The 7,689-nt window shown below is 57.0% G+C and overlaps 1 long non-coding RNA gene across 1 annotated transcript; it reads right to left on the reverse strand.

Moving 5' to 3' along the window:
- Positions 1-395: 395 nt before the first annotated feature.
- LOC136786983 (uncharacterized) lies at positions 396-7,305 on the reverse strand. Its single transcript, XR_010826646.1, has 2 exons — positions 5,273-7,305; positions 396-1,263 (listed from the first exon to the last, which is right to left on the reverse strand). It is a non-coding gene; the product is annotated as an uncharacterized lncRNA (long non-coding RNA).
- Positions 7,306-7,689: the final 384 nt, after the last annotated feature.

The following is a 7,689-nucleotide window of genomic DNA, read 5'->3' on the forward strand; positions in this document are numbered from 1 at the left end:
TCCTTGTAATTCCAGGGTTCAGCAAAACCCAACAGCCCAGAGATCGTTTTCAATAACAGCCCCCTTCCATCGCCGAGCAGAGCCATTAACATCCCGCTCCGCAGCGGGGCTCTAACTCAGCCTGTTATTAACGTCAGCTCCGCTGCAAACCTCTCCCTGCGCAAATTAATCCTTCGGGGAGCAGAAACCTGCAGGGCAGAGGATGCGTGCGCAGGACTCGCTCCCTGCTTTGTGCTCCCGGTGCCCACGGCCCTGGGGAAGGGGAGCGAGGGGCTCCGGACCCCTTTGCAGCCGGTGTAAGCCCAAGCGAGAGCCCGACCTTCCTCCCCACAGGGCTCTCTTCTTCCTCAGGGTGCACAGCTCCGTCCCAGCTGCTGAACAGAGGGGCTGTGGAGAACTATTTTCCCTGTTCTGCCCGTGGGAGAACAGCCTGCTTCGTGCCCCGCTTGGCCAGCAAGGCACCTCTTGTCCTTTTGCAGTGATGCAAGAACAAGGCGTAGCCCTTCCCTGCCTCCAGCCTGAGAAATCCCAGAGCAAGCCAGGAACTCCAACCCGAGCCCCTGGCAGCAGGTTCTTGGCTCGTTCCCTGGCTGGCATCACACCAGGGCTCCGGGGAGATGTTGTGGGATGGGGTCGGGCACCGGCAGGAGCAGGGGAAGGGGCTGAGGGGAACAGGGAAGGGGCAGGCAGCCTGACACCCACCAGCAACGGGTCCCGGAGCTGCCCCTGTCACTGCTAAACATCCACTCCAATGCAAAGGCTGCCCAAGGTGGTCACTGGCTTCAGCCCCCCATGGTCCACGGACCCCTCATCTTTTGGGTGCCCCCTCCCCAAAGCCTTGCAGAAAGCCCGGAGACTTTGCCAAGCTCCCCCAGCCCCGTGCAGGCAGGGGCAGGGCTCTCCCTCCCGAGCCTTGTATTTACTTCTCTAAATAATTCAGCAGATGGTCAGTCTCTGTAAAACAATCCAAACAATCCCTCCGAGGTCCCGATGCTCCAGCCCTGCCTTCCGAGAGGTTTGTTCACGGTTTTCAGCCAAGGTCTGCAGGTCAGGGCAGTGGGCGAAGGGGAAGCCTTGCACATTTTGTGCCTTTCAGCAGCAGGACGGCCAGTCGGGAAGGTGACAGCTTCAGCCCTGGTGGTGGGGATGATGGCACGCAGGATGCCCGGGGTAAATCACCACTGCAGCATCCCTCCAGCTCGGCAGGAGGGTCCCCAGGCTGGGGATGCCTGGCTGGGCAGGGCCCAAGTGGTGCCTTTTTGCCTGTTAATGCAAAAAAGAGAGGGGGAAACAAGTGCAGTTGGAAAGAAGGAGGGACCGGGGAGGAAAGCGAGGAGATTAACAAACAAACAAAAATCCCCAAATCCATCAGAGCGGAGGCTACAAAACAAATTAAAGTTGTTATGGCAACTGGTATGTGTGGGCAGCAACATGCGTCTCCGAACGCACGGAATTAAAACCAGCGTCATGCTCGGCAGCTAATTAAATCACGCCGGCCAAGCGCGCTCGCGGGGAACCCTGCGCGCTGCCGGGGCCAGCGGGACGCAGCTGGGCTCTGGTGATGGCTTCCAGCCCCCGTCCCGCTGTGGTTTGGCTCCCAAAAATGCTGAGCCGTGGCTGGGCTAGAAGGGGCGAGCGATGTGTGCACCCCAAAAGCAGAGGAGCTGCAGCTCCACGGGTACAAGCAGGGCACCCTTGGGTGCCCCCAGCATCACCCGGGCATGGGAAGGACACGGGAGCGAGGCAGACCCACCGGGAATCATCTCCCCCTTCCCCTTAAACTTGATTTTCTCCCCATCGCACTGTGCAAGGTCACCGAGAGGACCCCGGGGCCGCGGAGCCCAAGGGAAACATTAAAGCCCTTGTTCCATTTTAGCTCCCAGTAAAGCTCGGAGCTCGGGGAAGAATCGGCCCCATTGTGCGCCCCGCAGGCCCGGGGTCGGGCGCACCACAAAATGCTGCCTTTATGCGGAGAGGCCTGGGAACGGGGCCCCCGGCCCCATTTGTCAGCGCCGGGGCTGCCAAGTGCAACGGGCTGCAACCAAGTGACCTCAACCAGCGCGCTGCTGCTTCCCCTTCTGCAGGGCACCGGGACCCGAGCGGCCCGTGCTCCTCGAAGGGGAGGCGATGGGGTGGTGCTGATGCTGCCAGGGTCATCGGGGAGGCCCTCGGGCAGCCCTCACTGCTCCCTGCCCCACCACGATCCCACAGCAGCTCCCCGTGCACGCCTGGAGGGTTTTGCAACGCCTGCTGCAACCACCTGTGACTTCCCGGCTCTCCGCTTAATCCTCCTTGACATCCCAGTTGCTGCTACTTCAGTAATGAAGGCGCAGACGGGGAATTAGGAGAGCCTTTGCTCGGTTTTATTTTACCCGCCGAGTCTAATTAAACGTACGGGAGGACGCGGCACTCGAGCTGGCGTTGGGGAATAATTCCTGAGGGCAGGAGGAGGGAGTCAGGCAGGCACCGCGCGGCATCGCCCCCGCTCCGGCTTTGGCACCGCGGCAAAACCTCACACCCACCACCGCAGAGGCTCTTGAGCCTCCTTTACCAAATTATCCAGCCCTTTAAGGCAAAAACCCAGCTAAAACCAAGAAATTCCTGCACAAACGAGCTCCTCCCGAAGCCAAAGGTTAAGCAAAGAGCTTCGGTGCTTGTAACCCGTCCTGGTAAAAGACGAGGGGCTCGTGCTTTTAACACGGACACCAGGCGGGCAGTTTTATGGGACTTAAAATCCCTTCTCCCACTTCTCCCTGTCCTCGCATCCATCTTTCCAGCCCCCATACACCTGGCCAGGAAGAAGGAGGGAAGAATATTCATTCCGGTTTTTTTTACCCCATTACCATCTTGCACAGGACTCAGAGCACCCTGGGGTGCCCTGTGCCCACCCACCCCCTGAGAAATCTCTGCTCTGGCCCCATCCCAGCAAATTTCAGCTCCCCACAGAAAGCCAATTTTCTAGAAAGTGCTTCTCCCCCCCAACTCGGATGGTACCTTAGCTTTGTACTTTTCTATTTTTGGTACAAACGGAAGCTAGTTTTAAAAATATCTCTGAAAACACTTTATTTTTTTTTTTCAGCGCTCCCACTGGTTGGCATTTCCTGCAAGTAGCTCAGAGAGTTTTGTCAGTGCTTTAAAAAAATATGCAGAAAGCAGGCTCAGAGACCTCATGCCAGCCTGAGCACGGAGCTCAATTTATGGCAGCAAGGGGCAGAGCAGAGGTGGGCACCCCGGGGAGGGAAGGAAAAAAAAAAAAACCCAGCACGCCAGGAGGCTGAAGGGGAAGCCACGAGCATCCCGTCCCCTCTGTCCTGCCCTGTCCCCAAGTGTTGCTCGCTGCTCTGCCGGTGTCTGGGGCACAGAGCAGCTGGCCGCGACGTCGATGGCCAGGAGCAAAGAGCTGGGGAATTTACGCACGGCATTAAGCAAGATGCTTTGGTCTCCAACTAGGTTAAATTGCTTTCTATATTTAAATTGCCTGCTGGCTGGTTGGATGCGAGGCACAGCTGCGGAGTGGCGACTTCCATCCAGTAAACAGAGGAGGAAACCCTAATGGATTAATCTGTTATAATTAGACGGTTTGCTGCCACTTCGACACCGAGCTCGCAGAAGCGTGGAGTCGGAGGAGCCGCGAGATGGCTGCAAAGGGCACGTGGGGTGCAAGGGGCACGGCAGGAGGCGAGGAGCAGCAGCAGCCATGCACACGAGCAAACCCCCCGTTTCAGCTCATCCTTTCTTCCCCGAAGTCACCAGAAGGCCAGCACAAACATTTCCCAGCACAAACATTTCCCAGCATGTGGTTCTCCTGCTGCCATTCAGTGCAAACCCTCCTGTGGTGCCTCCGGGCCCTTGCCATGATTTTGGCACCGCTCTGAGAAATGCAGAGCAATTTTCATCCACCGAGGTGCAGGAGCGTAGAAGTGCTGAGCTGTACCCCGTACTCCAGAGCAAGAATTAAAGGCAATTTATCCTCTGCCTCCTTTATCTAAGAAAAGGAAGGCTCTCTCTGGGAAAGCTTTAGCAGCTTTCTTCAATTATTGTTTTATGCAACATCCAAAAAAAAAAAAAAATAGTGTTTTCAGCACTTTCTCATATCAAGGAAGTAATTGAGTCAAAATGAAGAAGAAATTATCTATGAAGTTAATTATCTAGCAGACATGTTTTACACTCAGTCATTTTTCACTACCACGCAGTAACTGGAAGCACAGGCATTTTTCTTTCCTGTAATTAATGTGCTCAGAACGCCCTGCAGAAAGCAGCCGGGGTTACTGCTTGGGGAGGCATCAGTTCCCCGAGCAGCGGGGACCAGGGGAATGGAGCAGGCCGAGCGCTCCCTGGGCCAGTTTCCAGCTCTGGGATTTCCACGCCTTGCAGTCTGCTTGCTTGCAGCCCTTTGTGCGCTCTGGTGAAAGTTAGGGTTTCCAAAAAAACGAGTTATATGGGCAGCAGAAGTTGCTGCTGTCGCCGGTCCAGCGTTTCCAAGCGCCCCGCCAGCCCAGGAGGGCGCACGCAGCCTCCCCGACGCCGTCCTTGCCCGTGGCCACTTTCCACGGAAGGAATTTCTGGTGAAGGGATCCTTTCAGCCTCCTTCCCCGTGCAAGGGAACCCCGATTGCACAGGCACAGCTCGAGTCCCGAGTCCCAGAGCACGCCAGCAGCAGGGAGGGACTCGAACCTTGCGGTTCTTTGCTCCCTGCTGCTCCCCCAGCACTGCGCTGGGCACACGGACACCAAGCATCGCTTGATGGAGCTCCATGCGAGCACAGGGCGCTCCTCTCCTTAACGCACTGCGTGTGCCAGCCCCCGATCACACCTTGATGCACAAGAGCCCCTTGTCAGGGCGTGCAGGCAAGGAAACACAAGCAAAAACGCCAGCAAGATTTGGGGGAGAGGGGGCTGCACGTTGCTCTCGCAAAGCTGCGGAAAGCAGCTCGAGGACAGGATTATGCCCCTCTGTTTGGCACTGGTGGGGCTGTGTGGGTGCTGAGCAGGCTGGGTACCTTGCTGGAGGCTTATGTGTCTGTGGGTGAGTGAAATCTGCCTTAAAATAATAAAAAAAAACCTTTTGCTTCTGTAAGGTCTCGCAGTAGAGTTACACATCCATCCATCCATCGCCAGCTCAGAGCCACCAGCTAAACCCTGCTCTTTCCCCATGGTAGCAGCCTAGGAAGCTGTCCCTATGCTGGCAGCTTGCTCTAGCTGAGGGTTTTATTTCTGATCCAAGCACACATTTGGAGGAGAAAAGCCTTGACCGAGCCCCGAGGGTTGCCTACCTTGAGACAAGCAGAGCGCTGACCCCTGGCAGCACACACAACGGGTTCCTCCCCCTGCCTTTCTCCTTGATTTAATTCGCTGCTCATTTGCTGCGGTAATTATATTAGGAAGCTGTAAGGCAGGACACCAGAGTCCCTCGCAGGCTGCTAATTGTTGCTGGAACGAGGCCATCGGGGAGGTAATTGAGAGAAACGTGCCCGCTCCTACGGCCATGGGGGAATGCTGCAGCCGAGAGCTTGGGCATGGAGAGGTTCCCAAACCCAAACACCCCACTCTGTGCACGTCCCCGGCCACCTCGCAAGTGTGAGATGTTATTTTTATGCCTTTAAAATTAAACACGGTACAATGGGGGGTCTGGAGGGGGGTGTTCTTTGTGAAGGGAATCAGCTTGGAAAAGTTAATGAGGCAAAAATATCTGCTTGTGGGAAAGCTGGAGGTGTCAGGAGAGCCCCAAGGTGAAAACTTGTGGGTTAAGGGAGGAGGAAGGCGGCACCTCCGTGCCCCACCGTGCTCTCTCCGTGCCTAAAGGAGAACATCAAGTTGTCACCGGGGGCAGAGGGGCCGTCCCGTCCATTTCTAAGCACCTCTCCTGTCGGAAAAGTCTTCCAGCGCTGCTGCAGCTGCCTTTGCTGTGAAAGAAGAGACAAAATCCAAGTGGGCTGTCCCGCAGATGTCCAAATCCCAAATCAGCACACTAGAGAGCTTGCTTGCAGGGAGCTGAACAGCCCTTAATCCTTTATCCTTTCTTTTTTTTTTTTTTCCTTCTTCTTTCTGCAAGGAGATCAGAGCAAATGTGGTGGCTTCTCAGCAGGGGCTTTGCAGGCTGGGCTCTGTTCCTCCCGTTGAGCTGAAGCTGCGGCGAGCTTAAAACCACCAGGGCATCTCTGCTGCCCGTGGGCACCATACTGCCTGGACACCTTGCATCAACGCGGCTTGGTGCAGAGCAGCTCGGTGCTGGGTTTGCGACGCAGACCACAAAATTTTGGGGGCCCCAGAGGAGCCTGCACAAGGTCCCCAAAATGCCCCCGGGGTCGCTCTGGATCCAGGTGAGGTGAGGCTTGGCTCTGGCTGCAAGGGGCTGGGGACCCCGCGCCCACCCGGTGCCTTCAGCGCTGCTCCTCGCGGAGGTTCCCAAAACAACGCCATGCAAATGAAATCCCCTTACGCATCCTGCAGCTGCTGTCAGGAGGAAAGTTAGTGACTTAGCACGCTGCATCATCTCCGCCGCATCCTCCAGAACAATTCCCACTCCGCCTTCTGCTGCTTCAAAAGCAGACGGTGTCTCCTGGCACTGCCCTCCCTCCAGGAAAGGCTTTGTGTTCAGAAAATAAAGAGACTTAGCGAGGCTTTGGGAGGATAACTCGACGGGATTTTGCATCTCAGCCTCGGCGTGCCCAGCCTGGCATCAGCATTTCCACCTTGAGGAGCTCAGCTCCCAGCAGCTGGAGGTCGGAGGCACGGGGCGAGGGCTCACCGGCACCACTGATGCCTTCATCTTGTACAGGTGAATATTCATCATCATCATCAGCGCCTCGCACCCTGCCAGCAAGGGCACAGCACCAGCAAACACAGCATCTCCAAGCGCTGCCCTCCTCCTGTCCCCCTGGCACTTGGGGACCACCAGAAGAGGGGGGGACACCCCATAGCCCAGGCACCCGGAGCTCTGTGCTGGGGATGGAGGACCCGAAGAGCTGCAGGGAATGGGACGGGTGCCTTGCTGGCAGTCAGGAGGGAGCAAGAAGGAGAAGCTAGAAACATCAGGATTGCAGATGGGGTTAGGGTAGGGAAACGCTCGGCAGATGTGGCATCAGATGTTTCCCTCTGACCTTTACAAGCAGCGGAGGAAATCACGCCGCTGCCAAGAGGAGCGCTCCACACCACATCTACGCTCAGCCCCTTTCCTACAGAAACGCACTGCCTCCACCCTCTGCAGAAACATCCCAGCCAGGGCTGATTTTGGCAGCAGGCTTTCGGCACACCCCACGCACCAGGAACCCCAAACTCGGCCGCAGAGCCCCCCCCAAACGCCGCCCTCCCCCCCGCACACTGAGCCCTGCCGATGTTTTTTTGGTGCCGAGCAGCTTAGCACATCTGGCTCCCAGTTTCCGAGCTGTCATTTTCCTGGCTGTTCGAGGAGAGGATATGTTAAAGAGCAGCCTGGCTTTGCAGCGCAGCTCCTGCGAGAGACGTGACATGTTTATTTTCCCCGTGCCAACTCGCACATCAAACGCGGTTTGGGTTTCTGCCTGGCAAAGGGGAATATTGGTCCCTTCGGCAGCATCCCGGGGGGGCACCAGAGCTCCTGCAAGCAGCCTGCTTCACCCTCCGGCCCCCCCGAGATGCCCCTGCCTGCAAATCCCTACTTCTGCTCCCCAGCACGAGCAGTGATGTGGGAGAAGGGGCGTCCGACTCGAGA

The sequence above is a fragment of the Anser cygnoides genome, chromosome 26, assembly GCF_040182565.1.
Source record: "Anser cygnoides isolate HZ-2024a breed goose chromosome 26, Taihu_goose_T2T_genome, whole genome shotgun sequence".
Lineage (NCBI taxonomy): Eukaryota > Metazoa > Chordata > Aves > Anseriformes > Anatidae > Anser > Anser cygnoides.